The following is a 19,367-nucleotide window of genomic DNA, read 5'->3' on the forward strand; positions in this document are numbered from 1 at the left end:
CTACATCCCAAAACTATAGACAGTATGCAGCGTAACCCCTCTTTCATCTTATATTTAATTGGAGAGGTATTTCATTTTCAAGCATAATAAAGGTAAGTTTCAATCCTGATTATCTTCATAGTTTTCATAAAAGTTTAATACATATACATGTGTGCTATTTAGTGAATTTGAGGAAAGTAATATGTAGAAATGAAAGAACTAAAAAGAAAAAGGATAAAAGCCATAATTTGAAACTATCCTAATTGAAAAAGATTTGAGGAATACAATGGGGAGGAGAAAAGTAAGTCTCATCTCTGCTCAGACCGAGAAGGAAATGTCACGAGTGCTTGGTGCTAAAATATTAACTGACTGCTGATGGAGCATAACTTTTTTTAAAAGGTGTAACTAATAAAGATTCAGAACATCTCATCACTATCCATCACCAGTTATTGACATTAAGAGAAATTGCACAAGCAACATTTGTCATTATTTAGACCAAGATTAGGGAATATCTAAGAAAAAAAAATGCTAAGAAAATCCAACATCATCTACTTTTTATATTCAAGGATAAGAGATAAGGAACATAGGGTGGAATATAACCACTGAGACAGATCCAAAGGAGAGCCTAAAAGGATCTAATTGTGAGCAGTGTCAGTTGGTTAGTTGTCCTTAATGACATTGTACTTTTTTTTGATCAACTAACTTCTAGCAGGATTATGTGTCATTTTTGTAAAAACCTTTGCTAAGCAAGCAGATAATCACTTTTCAGTCCCACTTTTAATTCATTTGACGTCTTAATTGTCTTTCTAACCTTAAGATAAAGGTAGAGTGGACTGCAGTGTGTGTGTGTGTGGGCATAGAGGTTGTGTTTATTTTCCCTTTTTTCTTCCTTCACTTTTTTAAATCTTTTTTCTCAGTTTTATTCTCTTGTCACTTTTTTGAGGGGAAGAGTCTTTATGCCTCTGTTCCCTATCATGTTTCTGTTTAGTCCTTCTCCCTTTCCAAACTTGTTTCCCTTTAAAATTTCAGTCTCCTTAAGCTGGAATATCTCCTGCCTTCTATATTACTGTCCCTCTTTTCTTCCATTTTTTTCATTTCTCAGAAGTCTGTCAGCAGGTGTAACTTCTTATGTCCCTTAGGTTGAATGCTGATTTTTTTTTTTTTAACCATCAGAGTGCTTAAAAAAGAGTGAGCCAGTAGAAACAAGACAGTGCGAGATTGGTACAGTAGATGACTCTTTTAGGTCTGAAGGTTTCTCACAGTTGAATCTTCCTTGCTGGCACTTTATTGTAGATGTTTGCATTAATGCTGTTTTTTATTTTGAAAGGTGATTGACCAGAGAGATGCTTCCCAGGGCAAGGTGATTGAGAGCAGGTTAGAAGGTTTTTTGACTCTGTCTTTATTTTTGTCTCCTTTTAATTTTAATTTTTCTTACCTTAAACTTTCCACTGTAATATTTTTCTCTTTTCAGTTATATTGCCTTGTTATTGTTCCCCACCTCCATTTTCTGTTCTCTTTATTTTTCTTTATACCTTAAAGTAGTTGAATCTCTTCCTATCTTGTTTGATGTTTCCCTTTTCCTTACTACTTTTATTCACTGTAATTCCCTTTATTTTAATGTGTTTCTCTACCACCACTATCTCCATCCCTCCCCAAAGGCAAAAAAACAAACAAACCAATCTGGAATTTATTGTGCCCTTCCTTTTTACATTTTTCAAAAAAAAAAATTTTTTTTTTTGCATTTTCAACTCCAAGAAGAGTTCTATTAACCTATTAAATCTAAAGAGGACAGGGAAATGTGGGCCCTTATTAAGTATCTGATAGACTTGGAGGCTGAATAAAACTGAAATAATAGTTGAGTAGTAGATAATTAAAACAGGGATTGAGTACTTTTTAGATAATCATGGTTTTCTGGAATTTAGATTGACTTCTTCAAAAATTTATTTGGTTGTGTGAAAGTAGTGAGATACTATGCAGAGAGAGTAGAGTAGAAATTTTGAGACTGGCTAGCTCAGAACTGCCACTTAGTAACTGCATATGATTGGGAATGCCATTTAACCCTTTGAATTTCAATTTTCTGCTTTGTAAAATAATGAAATTTGGGTAGCCTCTAATGTTTCTTCTCTGATATTTGAATGATAGTTTTATGGGTACATTGATGAGACAAGAGAGAGAGAGAGAGAGATGGGGGAGTCAATGATAACTTTCCGTGTATAGGTTTTCTTAACAATATGGGGCCCTCTAGAATGGAATGCTTCATAGTAAAACTATAATATTGATTGCAGCTATCTATTTTTAAATTCATTTTGAGATGACAAATTCTTTATGACAAGACAATACTAAAATTTCTTGCAGGCTCTCATCTAATCTGAATTTTCAATTAAGTCAGAAACACTAGGCCTCAAGTACAGATACGCTACTATGATAACCTTTGTCTAGTTTCAAGAAGTCCAATTATTGGTAATTTATTTGAAAAGGGATTTTGAAAGTCACCAAAACCCAAAAATGTAGATGGATATTTGCATATTAATAAAAATGAATCACCATTTGATACCATACCAACACTATGTTCCCATAAATAACAGAAATAGAGCAAAACATATGTGGTCTGATAAGATTTTAAAAATACTTTAACTTTCATGCTTTCTTTATGGAAATACATTTTAGCTCTTTAATGTAAACAGTCTAATCACCAATAAATAAAAATGATTGATATTCATGAGATTAGGAGAGCAATTATATTTGGAAAATGAATCTGAAATGAAATTTCTAAGTATTTATATTTTTGAGTTTTTGACAGAAAATAGGACTATTTCTTATTTTTTTTTTTGATATGGAGTAGATATTTAATCCTATCCTGCCTAACTCAGGCTAAAAACAGTGTTTTAGAACTGGAATCATGGACTTTGCATTAAGCTTAGCATAACAAAACTATTATTAGATGAGAGAACATATATCTCTCTATAATAAGCCCCAAAATATACCTGGCCTAAGTTGTTTGGGGCCCTACTCAATTTCAAGTATAAATGCACAAGCATTAGCATTAAAAAGAAACTTGATAGAGGACTGCTTATCTCTGCCTGCTGATCATTTGCAAAGAGATTCTGTTTTTATATCAATTTTCCGTTCAAAGTAGAAATGGATTCACAATGTAACAATGAATTAAGTATTTCTATAATCTTGAATTTTTAATTAAAAGCACATTTTCAATTAAATTTTTTTCAAATAATTTATCATTTATTTTCCTTAAATTTATTTTTTAACCTGTTGATGTAAATTTTATATAGAATATTTCAATTGAATAGGTACCAGTGAAATGGAAAAGTTTCATTTTGTTTTAACGAGGTCAACTGTACAAGTAATTAAGTTCATTTTTTTTAAACTCAAATATCATTAAAGACATGCAGAATTTTATAGAAAATTGTGGTTATCTTTGTGTACTGGTTGAAAGTGGTATCATCTTTGACAGTTTGGATATTTTCAAATACTTTTAAAATGTGTTATTGCTACTATTTGGGGAATGACTGGCAAAATCATGTTTGCTTACCCATCTATTCTAAGGTGGATTTTTACTGGTTCATAAAAGTTCTTTTGACTTCTTGTTCTTTCATTCTTGAAGAGGACCTATGACATCATCTTGTTATGTGAAAGAGTAGATAGGTATTATTGACTAACTCTTTGAAGTTAAATTATGGAAATTTTGAAATCTGGAAGAATACTAAATTTATAAAGTCTAATCGCATTACTTGGCAGTTGGAAAAACTGAGAGTAAGAAAGATTAAATTAGAATGTTTTGGATTTTCTCTTGGAATTAAACTTCATTTTGTTTTCAAAAACAAAAGTTGTTATTTATATCAGCATTTAATTCTTAGAGGAGTTGTATGAAATCTCAGAAGATCCTGAATTTTGTTATATTTTTTCAGATGGGAAAAGCTTTCTAAAGGCATGATAGATCTAGTACCTTTTGTTTTTTCATCAAAAAACTCCCTCCAATTCTGTTTTTAAAAGTAAGTTTTATTGATGTCTTTATTTTTACAACAATTATCTGTCATAAAAATACTAAGTCTGTATTACCACCAAGTGAACCCTCTGTTGAAATCGAAAAATCAGTTAAGCAAAACCCAACTGACAAAGTAACTGCATCTTCTATTCTGTAACATTCTTTGCCTTTTGTCCCCTACCTATCTACTGCAAAGTGGAAGGTGCCTCTTCTTTAAGCTGAGGACTGATCTTAATGACTATTTTTAAAATTATAGATGAGATGACTTATTCAAGTTCCCACAGGTTTGGTACAACATGGACTTAAAAAAATTTTTTAAAGCATTTATGTGGTGTCTACTGTATGATAAGTGCTTTAAAAAATAAACATTGTAGGGGCGGCTAGGTGGTGTAGTGGATAAAGCACCAGCCCTGGAGTCAGGAGTACCTGGGTTCAAATCCGGTCTCAGACACTTAATAGTTACCTAGATGTGTGGCCTTGGGCAAGCCACTTAACCCCCATTTGCCTTGCAAAAACCTAAAAAAAAATAAACATTGTCTTTCTTGATCCTTACAACTCTTCAAGGTAGGAACTATTAACCCATTTTATAGTTGAGGAACATTTATGCTAAGAGTTACTTGCAGCACAAGTAGTAACTGAGTCTAGGTTTTTACTTAGATAATGATTTGGAGATATAAGAGCTGAATTCAAATTTTAGCTGTTATTTGTGGGACCCTGGGCAAATCCCAGTCTCTCTGGGCTTCAAAAAAGATATTGAACTAGATGCATTCTGGTGTCTTTCTGTCTTGAATGTTTTGGAGTATCAGTGTTATTGCCTATAAATCTATATGTGTGCATATGTTTATGTCCACAATTGGTGATTATGATTTTATATAAATTGAATCTATTTTCCAAGATGTGTTAATGATTATATATTTTAATATAAACAGATATCACATGTTGATGATTAAGCTTTTCTTTATATTAACTGATGTGCATAACACTATTGGGTATATTATTTGGTTTAATTATTTATGTCAGAGACTGAATAGGTTCATTGTCATTCTCTTGCCAAGGAAATTTTGGCAACCATTAGTTCTTGAGTGTTTAGTTCAGAACTTACTCTGCATCTTTGAATCCCTTTATGGTATTTTCTCATTGATCTCTCCTTATTTTCTTTAGGTGATTAGTCACATGAAAGGGAATAGCATCATTGTGTGCTTGCAAGGACATCCCAGTGACTCTCGAAAATAACTTGTCTAATCTTAATGAAGTTCAAACAACCCTTTGCTGAATTTTGACTTTACTTCAGGATTTTCAGAATGGGCTGAGGAAGTTAACACATAGCTTCTAAATGCACATGCCTTCAGAGTTGTGTGTGCTTTTAAGGAATTTAACAGGACCTCAGTTGTTGTGCCTTCCTGTTGGTAGATTTTGGAAAAGAAGTGGTGTGATGTGAACTTGGATGCATTGGAAGGGAGAGAGGAGGGATGGTTTATCTCTTAAAATAACATTTTAACAAATCATAGCATTTCTTGTTCATATAATCAAGCATGATATTCTGTGCCTGAGAGACAATCTGTTCTTCAGGATTCATAGATATTAAACAAGATCATACCAACAAACACATACTTGAGTGAATATTAGTTTCATTTATTTAAAACAATTCTGGTTCTGCGATTTTATTGATATAGAGAACTTGCTTTGGAAATTCCCTCTTGTGAAACTTAGAGTCTTAATAATAATAATAATAATAATAATATTAGCATATTATTTCAGAGTTTACAAAACACTTTATAAATACGATCTCATTTAATACTCACAACTTTGGGTGGTAAGTGCTATTATTTTCACTTTACAGAGAATAATTCATTGTAACACAGCTAGTGAAAGCTAAGATAGCATTTGAACTTGGGTCTTCCTGATTTCAAGCTCAGTGAAGAATATCCATTGTGCAGCCTATCTGCTTCTAGAGAGTTTTCTGCACTACTGAGTGGGTGGTGATACTAATTGTGATCAGAACTAGAATCCAGGTATTTCTGGTTCCAAAGTCAGCCTTCTATCTTTGTTTATTCTATTAAATTAAACATATTGTACATGTTTAACCAAAGAAAATGAACCACAAGTTCATGTACACACATATATGTATATAATAACATGAGAAATAGTTTGGCATGGATAGAGAACCTCAGTTTCAGGAATACCTGGGGTTCAAATCCTGCCTCTGTCATGTTGTCATTGTGTCTCCAGTAATTTAACCTCTCAGTGACCTGAACAACTCTCTTAGACTATCAGTTGAAGAAAAGGTGCTGATATACATTGATAGTAGATCTCCTTACACCTTGAAATCACAGATCGTTTCCCTATTGTAATCCTGAGATAGTGAAGGTTCCTCTCCCTCTTTGTTTCCTTTCCTGCTCTTTTGCCTGGGTACTGAGACAGCATTATACCTTTTGAGTGAAAAGCAGTTCATTTATACTTTGGATTTGCAAAATTATTCAGAACTGATTTCTAAGCTTTGAAAGGTTTCTCCCTATCAAACCCTAGTAGTAAAGGGCAATGTAGGCAAGCACCTGAAGGATTTTCCCTCTCGTGCTATAGATGGCACTAAAGAGCAAGGAACCTTTTTCACAATCAGATCTTCAAGCAGAAGAAAATCTGTTTTCTCCAGTCAACTCCCAACATCAGAGATTTCCTCCAGTCAGATCAGTTCCCCACATCAGCTCCAGAGTCTGTCTCTAGTCTACTGGTCTCAGGTGGGTTCTGCTTCTCTTGGCTGCTTGACTCCATTGCCTTCTATGTTCTCTCCTCTGATATCTTGGGCTTATATAAATAGTTTCTCTTCTCACCTTTGACTTTGGTCTAGATCGTTATCTTCCTTACATCAAATTGGGACTTTCTCATAGGCAATGATACACTTAGATTGAGAAACTAAAAATCCACATTTTTGTCAAATATGACATAAATAGACAATTTACAGTTTGTCCCATAGTTTTCCAGTTTTTTAAATTTAGTTTCCCAGCTATAAACCTAATAAAAACCATATGTAAATTAGTTTTGGGAAAAAATGTACTGCTACCATTTTTATCGGTAGCAAGAGCTACTCTCTCTTAGGTACTCAAGAACTGTTCATATTTCTGCTTTGATTGGTTCCCCCCTCACTCCCCCCCCATACAAAGCCCTTTTTCCTGGCCCTTTTAGTAATTATAGTGCTCTCAAAATAAAGAGGTAGTGTCTTACATTTATATGAAAATAATTTTAATCAAGGCCTTAGAAATAACTAAAATTTTTAGCATTGAGAGAAAAAAAGATAAAATCTGTCTGGAGTTTTAAACTGTGCTATGTCTTTTTCTGACTTAACCAGTAATTCAGTACTGTTAATTCATTTCTATAATGCTTTAAGGTTCATGAAATGTTTTAACCCTGAGAAATAGGTGATGCAAATATTCTTTCTACTCTACAGATGAGAAAACTCAAGTTTGGAGAGGAGGAAGTTACTCAAAAACCAAAATTGTTTAATCGTCAAAATTCTACATGTTTTACACTGTCAAAATTGTCTCCAAATTTATCCTAGGCATGTAGAGTTTATTATGTTGAAAAAAAGCTTTCTCTTAATTCTCATTCTCCTCCTCTCCACCCCTGGCCAAAACACACACTTGTACTAAATGATTAGGACTATAACTGGTATTTGTGGAAAACACATTGCTAAAGATGTTCCCTGGGTGTTTGTCATTGAGTATGAAGCAGTTACTGAATACATCCAGAGAACATGATTAGAACATGAAAGTGACAAGGAGGAAAATTACTAAAGTGATATGAAATTTGGAGAGTGTCAGTTCCTTGCCTTTGATTGTATACACATCCTTAAATATTTGTCCCACTTTCAGATGAGTCTCCCTGAAAGGGTCCAGGTCAACTCCAGGATAATCCTTGATTTAGGGAGTATGGGTAGACTGATAATCAAAGTAGCCGGTTCATCAGTGAGTTTAAATTGTGTTGTGAATTCCAAAGCCCTGTCCTGGAATGGTATTCTGAAATCTGGGAGATATAAGATCTGGTAAACTTATGAATGGCACAGTTCTGAGCAAACAAGAATCCTCAGTTGGGATAAAGAGAATAACCTGCATGAGTGGATGAAAGCTGAGTCAGAGCATAAGAGTGACTCCTCATTCACATTAAAAAAAATAGAAAAAGGGAGAGAGGGATGGAAGAACAAGGTAAAAATAGCATAATAAAGGTAATCGGGAATTCGACAACAAATATTTATTAAATATCTCCTAAAACGAGAGTCATCATGAAGTAATTGATAGAGAACTAACCTCAATTCTGACATAGACTGCCTATGTGACCCTGAGCAAATTACTTAATATCTCAGTCCCTCAGGCAACATCCCTTGAAGACAAAGAAGTTTCAAAACATTGATTGAAGTTTCCTCAACTGCAGTTGTTCATATAGAAGAAATGAAAGGAAGAGAGAATATATGTGATTAAGTGTTTATATATGTATGTGTGCATGCAAGGCAAAAAACTGGTTCCTGTTTACAGGGAAATACATTCTGGGGGAGGGGATTGAAAAGGTGAGAGTTGCTGGATGAAACAACTGGAATATCATTTGAGGGGTTATGAGCAGCTAATACTAGGGAGATCAAGAAAGGTTTCTGGTGGGAAGTTGTACCTGCTAAGGATTCTGAGCATACTACTCCCCAGCTCAAAAAGCTACCTTAGTTCTCTATTGCCTCAGATGGCATACAGACTCTGTATTGAAAACCCTTTACAATCTGACTCTAGCTTACATTTCACATTAACCCTGCTCAGACATTTTTGGTTTTGACAAAACTGTAGTTTGTTACCTGTAAATAACATTTCACCTTCTGCCTCTGTGATTTTGCAAAGGTGGCCTCCCATAACTGAAATAAACTTTCCATGACCTTTTGGACTCCTTAGCTTCCATCCAAATACTAAATTTTTCCAACCTAAGACTTATTACATTTACCTCAAGTTCTCTTGAAATTAATTGTAATTACTTTTATATGCTTTGTATCTCCTTTTTTGGACATATTATTTCTATGCATTCTTCCCACCTCACCAAATCACACTTCCCTGATAGTAGAATCTAAGGTTCTTGAGAGTAGGGACAATTTTGGTTTTTTGTCTTTAATGACTAGAACATGGTAAACATTTAAATTTTCTGTTGAATTAAGAGATAGAGTTATGGGGCTGCTAGGTAGTGCGGATGATTAGTGACCTGAGTTCAAATATGGCTTCAGACATTTGATACTTACTGTGTGACCTTGAACAAGTCACTTAACCCTATTGCCCCGTTTAAAAAAAAAGGTAGATTTGAAAAGAGTATTTCATGCAAATAGAAGTCTATATAAAATCTTGGTGTCAGTAAATGGAACACTAAGGTTAGGGAGCAGGAATTAGGCTAGTCTGGTTAATGTGAAAAAAAGGTAGGTTGTACCTACACTATCAAAGACTTAAAATACCACACTCAGTCTGCGTTTTGTCAAAGAGGTCAAATTGTTAAGATTCTTCAGTCAAGTGACACAGGCAGACCTGTACTTTAGTCATATTTTGGTAATAGCTATGTGAAGGATGCTTTGGATAAGGGAGACTCTTGAAGCTGCTAAGCTAATTAGGAAATTATTGTTAGGCTTGAAGAGTTGTGAATGTAGAGAATGAATGTAGATGAGATGTGGAGGTAGAAATGGTAAGGCTGAAAACTGATTAGATATGGGTGAAATTAATTGAGGAAAAATGAAAAAAGAAAACAGATTTTGAATATGAGTTGTTAAAAGGATGCTGGTATAGAAACAGAAAAAAAAGGAATTTTTGGAGAAAGAGTGGATTTAAGAAGGAAGAGGAGTTACATTTTAGATTTGTTGGATTTGTGATGCCTGGAGAACATCTAACTTTTGATATGGAATTGGAATTTGAGAGTTATTAAGAATCATTAGCATAGATGATACCAAATTCATGAAGATTGATGAGAAAATAAATGAGAAAGTATCTATAGAAATGAGGGTCTGGATCAAAGTCTTGGTGATAGTGGTAGAGGAAATTCTTATAATTAAGAGGCATGATTTGGATGATGAGTCAGAGAACCCTGAGAAAGGAAAACTCTCAGAAAGTTAGGAGACTCAGGAGAAATCAGTGCCATGAAACTTGATGATGGAGGATAAGTCACATCCCTGTGCAACACCCACTATCTGGGGTCAAGTGGAACAAGACTAATCCCCCTTCCAAAAGGAAGTCCTTCTAATATTTAGGAATTGTTCTCTCTTCCTTACCCAGGCCATTTCTTCTCCAGGTTAAGTCCCCACAGTTCCTTCAATCATAAATGAACTATTCCCAAATCCTCTTATCATCCTGGTTACCCTCTTCTGTAATGTTCTAGTTTATTTGTTATTTTCTTAAAAATGTTATGCCCAGAACAAAACAATATAAATCAAATATTAATTTATTAATTAGGCTATAGTATAGTGGGATTATCACCTCTCTTATTTTGAACACTATGTTCCTCTTAACAAAGCCCAAGTTAATATTTACTTTAGAGGGGGAGGACTACCATTTTGTACTTTTGATTAATTTTGTTCCTGCAGTCCATTAAACTATCTAAATCTTTTCAAAGAAACTTGTCTTCCCATGTTACCCTATCCTATACTTCTGAAATTATTTTTTTAAACTTAAATGTGAACATTTACATTATTCCTAATTGTTTCCTTTTATTCAGTTTCATCTAACAAGATCTGATAGCTATCCCTCCCTTGTTTTGCCTTATCTGAAAATAGAAGAATTCAATACCATAATAGAGAATAATTTATTAAAATTTATTAAAATTTTGATTAGCTTGGGATCAAGGACTACTTCCAGAACTTAACCATCAGAAACCTTTCAAATTGACAATGAACCATTAATGACTACTCTTTTAGTATAGTATTTAGCCACCTAATTGATTGTACTGTCTTGTAGACCATATTTTTGTCTTATCCACAAGCATAATATCAAATAATTTGTCAAATGATTAGCTGAATAAGTATGTAGCCATTATCTAGCATATTACAATGGCTCTTACTTTGTCTTCCTGCCTTAAGTCTCTCCCTATGCCAAATCCTCCTCACAAGTGCCAAAGTGATTTTCCTTAAGGGTAGCTAAGGCTTTGCCACTCCCAACTTAGTCAATTCTATTACCTCTACCTATTACAGTCATATTAACTTTTTAAAAAATCATCTATTTCGTTAAAATCTGAGTAGGTAAATGAATTCCTTTTATCTGCATCAGTTTTGTGAGTATATTCCTTCTTTTTCTCTTGCTGAAGGTCATTTCTGCTTTTCTCTCCTAAATAAATTTCTTTTGAGAAATATTAGTCTACTGAAAACTATTTTCTGAATCTTTTGAAATTTCTTTTCACAGAACTTATAATGCTTATCAGACTTCTCTTATTTATTACGATTTCTATGATAGAATCCAGTCTTTTCTGAATCTTCAATCTTTAATGAACTTTGCCCTTAAAATCATTGTTTTTTGTTTTTGTTTTTTTCCCAGGAATCAGTAATCCTTAGAAATTCTTTCTAGGTTCTTTCTAGTAATATCATATGTTCTTTCATGGGTTACTGTAGACAGGTAATCTCTTTTAGATATTACAATTTACTATTGTCTTTTGGAACATATCTATAAAATCTCTGTTTTAAATATCTGCTTAATCAGTTGTTGTCTTGAGTCCTCATTCCTCATCTCTTCTCTTCTTACCATGATTGTATGGTTATCTTCCTTGATTTCACCTGAAGAACCACATCACCTTTCCAAGAATGTAATTTTCTTCTATAATGGTGGAAGCCTCTCAATATTAATTAGTCATGTGATAGCAAACATGACTTAAATAAGACAAGTTACTTAATAACCACCCTAGACTGTTGATAAAGAATTGGATTATTTGACTCTTAATACCCATCACCTTCTAATGTTGACTTGTCTTCTTCCCCACATTTTGCTATCCTTCAATTTCCTCATCAGAAGTGAGAATTCTCTTCCTCTACTATCCCTTTGTTTATTTTTCTTCTTCAAATCCTTTTTTTGAAAGGATTCATTGTAGAATAGTGATTTCTTCCTTAGTCTTTTTCAATTTTGTTGTTGTTATTTCTAAAACTACCTGTCTTTTAGTGCAAGAACCTGGAGTCAAATCAAAGCCCAATCACATCCCAGCTGTGTGACTTTGCCTGGGTCCCTTTATGCTTCATCCTTCTCATCAGAAGTAACAAAACTTGTGTTACTAGCCTCCCAGGGTTGATGTAAGGAAAATACTTTGTAAATATTAAAGTGACATATATATATATATATATGTATATATGTATATATGTATACATGTATATGAGAGAGAGAGAGAGAGAGAGAGAGAGAGAGAGAGAGAGAGAGAATGAAAATATATGTAGAGTGGGAAGTTTAAAGAAGCCTTGTTCAAGAAGCATAGGCAGCATGGCATAGTTAGAAGTGACTGGAAATCCAGGTACCTCAGCTGTAATTCTACTAATACACATAATCTCATAATAGAGCTTTCATCCCCACTTTTTCCCTCTCCAAATCATTTAGCACACAGTTGCCAGACTTATTGGCAGTCAAGTGATACAGCAGATAGAATGCCTGGCCCAGAATCAGGACGAAATATTTTCCTGAGTTCAGATCTACCCTCACACACTGACTCGCACATGTGACTCTGGGCAAGTTAATTAATCTCTGTTTGAGCTGAAGAAGAAAATTCTTTACCAAGAAAACCCTACATGGGTCACTAAGAATCGGACACAACTGAATAACAACTGTCACAGTCTGTTCCATTCAAGCTTCCTATCTTTCTACCCACCCCATATTTTCCTACATCTGGGCCTTTGCTTATTCTGTTTTCTGTGTCTTTCGTGCCTGCCTCCTGCCTCATCTGCTAAATCTTTATCTGTTCTTTAAAACCCATCTCAAATGTCTTCTCTTTTAGCAAGGTCTCCATAGCTTCTCTATTCTAGACTGATTTTTCTAACTTCAGACCTCCCCATGTAATATATTGCAAGCTTTCTTATTTACATATATTACAATTATTTGTATATGTACCATATCATCCTAGTAGTAACTTCATGATGACAGGAGTCATATTTTTGGTACACTTTTATTTCTTCTGTTACATAATACAGTACTCTACAAGCAAAAGATGCTTAAAATGGTCAATTAACTGTGATATCAAGCAAGTTATTTAACCAACCTAGATTGTGGTTTCATAAAAAGGATAGAACTATTCAATCTCTAACATTCCCTTTCCTTCTGTCTCTAAGGATTCTTTCCCCTTTCAAAGCTTTCCTGAAATTGAATTTCCTCTAGCTAGATTTTTCCCCCCTGGTTTGAAGCTGGCTAATAAAAAAGGAAAAGGAAACTTAGAAGGGAGTCTGACTTTGAAGCCTCCTTTCACTGATGTGTCATTTCCCCCAATCTTCCAATATGCACATGCAGGTGTTTGGCTTCTGAACATGGTTATATGTGTGGTTTTCTTGGCAGAAATTTTTATCCACTGTTGAGAATAATCTCTAATCCACCCAGAATTTATGGAGGGCAGTCAAGGTCCCTTCCTACTTATATTGCATCTGCACATGAGGGTTGAAAAAGTGACCCCATTTAACTGTGGTTAGAACTGCTCTCCCTCTTTGCAGAGGATGGCTAGGTACTTTTGAGAAAACAGATAGAGATGAGAGATGAGTTGACTATATATATATATATATATATATATATATATATATATATATATATATCACCCATATTTGACAATTTCTACTTTTGCAAATCCTTGGCTGAGCCACAGTGACACAGCTGCTTTGAACTCAACAATGAGTTTGCAGCCTATAAAAATTTATGAAAGTTTGGTAGTAAAGAATAAACTGCTTATTCCAAATCATAGCTTTTATCATCAAAATAACTTCATTATTTAAACTAGTTGCCAATTTCCAATAATGGAAGATTAAAATGTGACTAGACATTCTAATAGATAGTAAACTTTCCTATGAGTATTTAGGATGCAATGATAGTTACACAGTGATAGAATTTTCTTATTTTATAAAATTAGACTTTGAAATAGAGCAAGTCTGAATGCACAATTTCAGTCCCTAAGAAAGCCTGTGTCTCTGATAGGATGCATTTTTTTAATCATACAAGCACAAATGAAGTCCAAGGAATTAATTCTTGGCCATTCTCCTATAATACTTAAGGAAACATAATGTTGAGAATGGAATTCTGGCCTTGAAGTCAGGAGATCTAAGTTCAGGTTCCAGCGCTTATACAATTCATTTAGCCTGTCTGGGCTCTCAATGCCTTCCTCTTTACGGAGTTAAAAGTATTCCTAGCATCATTTTTTTGTGATAGCAAGAAAACTAGAAACAAAGAGGATGTTCATTGATGGGAAACTAGCAGAACTTAGTGTGGTATAGGAATGAAATGGGATCTTATGCCACAATATGATGAAGATGAATGAGGACCTCAGAGGAACATGGAAAGACTTGTGTGACCTGATGTGGAGCAAATCAGGAGAAAGAACACTGTGATTTCAGGAACCAGGAGGACAATCTTTACTATTACAGCGCATTTGGAATCATAGAGTCTAATTTTCCTGGTTAGTTCTGCCTATTACTATCTGTGTCAACTCTGTTAAGTCAATTCACCTTTCAGAGCCCTATCCCGAAAAGAAGTTTACTAGGTGACTTTCAAGATTCCTTCTGGCTCTAAATATTTGATTTATAATGTGAACAAAACCAACACCAAAAGGTCAGTCTCATGAGCAATTATTATTCCTATTAAATGCCTGGCACTATTAGATACAGGGGAAAAAAGATTAATATGGAAAAATTCTAGCCCTCAAGGAACATATGTTGTATGGTGAAATCAACAGGTTCAAATGTAACTTGGGTTAAGTACAAGTTTGATCTCAGTAGCAAAGAAAAATGAAATATACTTTCCTCTTCTTAGTTTCGGCATGGCATAGTGGGTAAGATGACCCACATGCTAAAAAATATGAAGAGATTGTCCCATAAAGACAAAGTGAAAGTAAAAACAAAACAAAAAAGTTTGCCTGCCCTCAGGAAATTTACAGTCTATTGACTGCTTATCTGCCCCATTCTCTCCTTGACCAATCCCATCCTAAGGAATTATAAATCATATTTAATGAAAAAAACTATTTTTCAAATATCCAGAAGAGTCTTGACAGAAATTTTTTATCCTCTGTTGAGGTCACCCTTGTTGTTATTTGTCCTTTGTTCTCAAAGAAGATCATGACTTCAGGGCGGTGTTGCCATGACATGCAAATGAATTGAATTTAAGTGAGAGAGGAGTGTTCAAAGTCACCAGTCTCACTTTTTCCTTGGGAGCCTTCTGGGACCAGACTCCATCCCAGCAATAGATAAGACTTAAATCTTGGCTATGCTACTTACTGATTTAAGTTGATTTAATTCTTCCTGAGTCTCATTTCTAGAGAAGGAATCTAGGGACCAAAAAGTATTTCCTCATTTGATCTTCACTACTGGGAGGCAGGTGTTATTATTAAGCCCATTGAAGGCTCCATTCCTCTCTGTTTGAAAAATGCATTTTTGAAGGCAGGTACCATATCAACTCCGTATCCCTTAACACTAAGCACAGTGGTCTACACAAAGTAGGCATCTAAATATAACCTAATTACCACTTACATGTATTAATATTTCTGTACAGCTTCCCCCTTTTGTCCTCATCCCTGCACACTTACCACCTTTTGTTTTCACCCCCTACTCTTCTCACTCACCTGTTGAGTTTTTAACCCCCAACACAGAGCATGACATCCATTTTTTCATTAAATTTTATATTATAGTTTACTTTTCAATCTGACTATTGTAATATTTTTCATGACTGCACATTTTTAACATATCAAATAACTTGCTTTCTCAATGAGGGGATTGGGGTGGAAGGAAGGGAGAGAATTCGGATTTAAAAGTGAATGTTGAAACTTGGTTTTGCATGTCATCAGGGAAAAAATTAAATAAATATAATTTATACTATAGGTAGCTTGATGTGCTGGATGGAAGAAGACTAGCACTAGCTTTGGAGCCAGGAATCCTGGGGTTCAAGATCTGCCCCACCTGGGCAAATCTCTTAATCTCTTAGTGCCCTTGGGCAACTTTCTAAACCTCTAAACTACAAAGAAGGAGCAGACCTGACCTGAGAAGTATAGTAGATTCATCAGAGTTCTCTAACATCAGGGAAATCATAAGCAGTCCCTATCCCTATCCTTCTGAATTCTTCCTCTCCATATACCTTCTGTTTTCCATTTACTTATTTTAGGATATCTACTTGAAGGAGCCTAATGGCTGATATTTGCTTTTATATGTCTAGCATATGCTGCTCAGGTTCTAGGTTTTTCTAGAAAACACTAGAAAATAGCATTTTCATTAAATATGATTTTTAATTCCTTAGGCTGGGATTGGTCGAGGAGAGAATGGGACAGAGAAGTAGTCAGTAGATTGTAAGTTCTTTGAGAGTGGGGACCAGCTCACTTTTTTGTTTTTTTACTTTCACTTTTGTCTTTATATCTCTAATGCCTAGAAAAGTCCCCTGGCACATAGCCATTTTATTAAAGGCTTATTATTTACTTGCTAGAGCTATAGTCTCCTGATTTGTTATTCCTCTCACTTTATATCTCTGAATTACAGACCTGGAAGAGAATTTAGAGATCACTCAGTGAAATTTCCTTAATTTATAGAAGGCAGCTAGGTAATGCAGTGGATGAGTTCTGGGGGCCAGAACTGAGTTCAAATGTGCCCTCAGACACTTGCTAGCTATGTAGCACTGGGCAAATCACCTCTGTAAAATGGGCTTAATAATAACACCTGTCTCCCAGGTTATTGTGAGGATCAAATGAGGAAATATTTTTTGGTTCCTAGATTCCTTCTCTAGAAGTGAGACCCAGGAAGAATTAAATTGACTTGTCAGTAAATAGCATGGCTAAGATTTGAGTCATCTATTGTCAGGTGGTACAGTGGATAGTCTGAACCCAGATGGCTCCCAAGGAGAAAGTGAGACTGGTGACTTTGCACACTCCTCCTTCACTTAAATTCAATTCACTTGCATGTCGTAACACCTCCCTGATGTCATGTCAAGAACATGACAACAACAGTCCTAGACAAGTCACATAACCCTGTTTGCCTTGGTTTCTTCATCTGTACAATGAACTGGAGAAGGAAATGGGAAACCACTCCAGGATCTTTGTCAAAAATCCCCAAACGGAGTCACAAAGATTTGAACATGATTGAAAAACAACTGAACAAAAACCTCCTAATTAAAAATTCAATGGCATTTCAAAGACATTTCTTTTCCTCTGACATTCTTACATCTTCTCCATCCCAACTGCAGTTCAACATTATTCTTTTCCTTCTGTTTTATAGTCCTACTATTATCATTTGATGACACTTAATTGAGATTTGGTGACTGAGGGTTTCATATTAGAAGAATTAGGAAAAAAATAGCAAAAGTCTCTGCAATATGATTGTATATAAAAATAAAACTACAATCAGTATTCTTTTCCTCAATTGAAATGAATAAATTAATCATGGATCCTGGCCTCGAGGTAGACAAATTGAACCAGGATTTCTGGGGACAGAATTATGGCAAGTTTTAGATTACCCCAAGGTGGATTGAAACCTCTGGGGTGGAAGGGATAGCTGTGACAGTTTCATCTATACTATTACCTTGTTTTTTAGTCATTTTAGTTGTATTGGACTCTTTGTCACCCCCGTGGGGTTTTCTTGGCAGAGATTCTGGAGTGGTTTTTCATTTTCTTCTTAGGAACACTTTAGGTAGAATAATAACTCTTTTATCTGAGAACTTTGAAGAAGATAGTGTGGGTCAGTTATCAAATATTTATTAAACATTTACTTTTTTCCCCCAAACACTTTGTTAAATTCTGAGGATTTAAAGAAAGACAGAGGATTATATTCTCATTTTACAGAGGAGGAAATGAAAGCTAAGAGGCTGTAACTTGTATAAGTTTATAGTCTCAGTTTCTCTTTATCTAATTTTCTTTTTTCTAAGAGCCTATCTGTATCTGAAGGCAGGCATAGAATACTGGTTCAGATATGCTAGTTCAGTCTGGTGGAGCTTTCCAATTGAGTATTTCTTTTTTTGACAATAATAAGGATCAATGGAGGGAAGGCTTCCAGGTTGTTGTGCTGCTGGCTCACTTATGTCTGGATGACAGTCTGTATAATTCAACTCTTCCCCTTGCTTGTTCAAGCCCTTGATAGAAAATAAAAGTCCTGGAAGACTTATTCTTGGTTTGTATAATTGGGCATGAATAGGAGTTGCAGTTCAGGGCAGAGGATAGGTGGACCACTAAAGAAGATGAAACAGAGAGAGCTGTTGTAGGTGACTGGGCTGAAGGTTGCTGTGAAAGATAAAACTATCAAGTGGAAATCAAGGCAAAACTTAATGGATTTCGAAGTAGTTTTCATGATGTCTTCAGGGAAACAAGTGGAAGCTCTTTGCTCAAGTAATTCTGTCTTCTGAATTTTTGGTTTCTTGAAAGTTCTCTCCCTTCTTAGTAGGAATCAAACTGCTTTTAAGACAACTACAAGGCGTTTTATATCTTTAATAAATTTTAAGTAAATATTTGTGTATTGAAGAATATACTTCTTTAAGTTGTGTACAATTCTGGTTGAAGGTTTGTTATAAATGTAAGTAATAATAATAATTTTAATAAAAATAACTTTACTTCTATATGTAGTGCATTTAATGTAAAGTCATGAAATATTTATTTCTCAAGAAATCAGTTTTCAGATCTTGACACTGACAAATGTTGACCATATTTGATCCAAGGCAAGTCACTTAACCCCTCAGTGTACTAGGCACTATACAAAACCAAGATTGGCAGAGAAGGTGCCAACATACATCAGGAAATGTTTCCACACTGGCATGTCCTGATACTAATGAAATCACAGTTCAATTTCAATCTTTCATGTACAGTCCTTGAGATAGTGACAAAATGAGACACTCCTTGCCCTCAAGAGTCTACTTTTCAAAGGCTTTCATCTACATTTTTATTTGGTCCTCAAAAACACTTTGGGATAAAACAGGGTCAGTTATTGTGATCATAAAATGTTTGAATCAAAGGAACCATAGATATTTATTGAGTTCATAATACACAGAAACAAACACAGGAAGGTGAAGGATTTGCTCGAGGTTGCTCCAGGAATGAGTGGAAGGGTCAAAGTTAGGAAGGACCCAGAGCTGGTCCAACACTTATTATCACAGCCTACTTCCCCTCATTATCATCCCCATTTTATTACCAAGGAAACTGAGCACACAGAGAGAGGTGGCATGAGCACACACATGTCAAATGTCATCAGGACAATTAAGAAAGTGAA

At 34.8% G+C, this 19,367-nt stretch overlaps 1 protein-coding gene across 3 annotated transcripts in view; it reads left to right on the forward strand.

Annotated features, from left to right (window-relative positions):
* Nucleotides 1-19,367, forward strand: part of ZNF385B (zinc finger protein 385B) — a 483,339-nt gene that overhangs the window by 1,045 nt on the left and 462,927 nt on the right. The gene's annotated exons all lie outside the window — the stretch shown is intronic.

Source organism: Macrotis lagotis, chromosome 1 (genome assembly GCF_037893015.1).
Source record: "Macrotis lagotis isolate mMagLag1 chromosome 1, bilby.v1.9.chrom.fasta, whole genome shotgun sequence".
Lineage (NCBI taxonomy): Eukaryota > Metazoa > Chordata > Mammalia > Peramelemorphia > Peramelidae > Macrotis > Macrotis lagotis.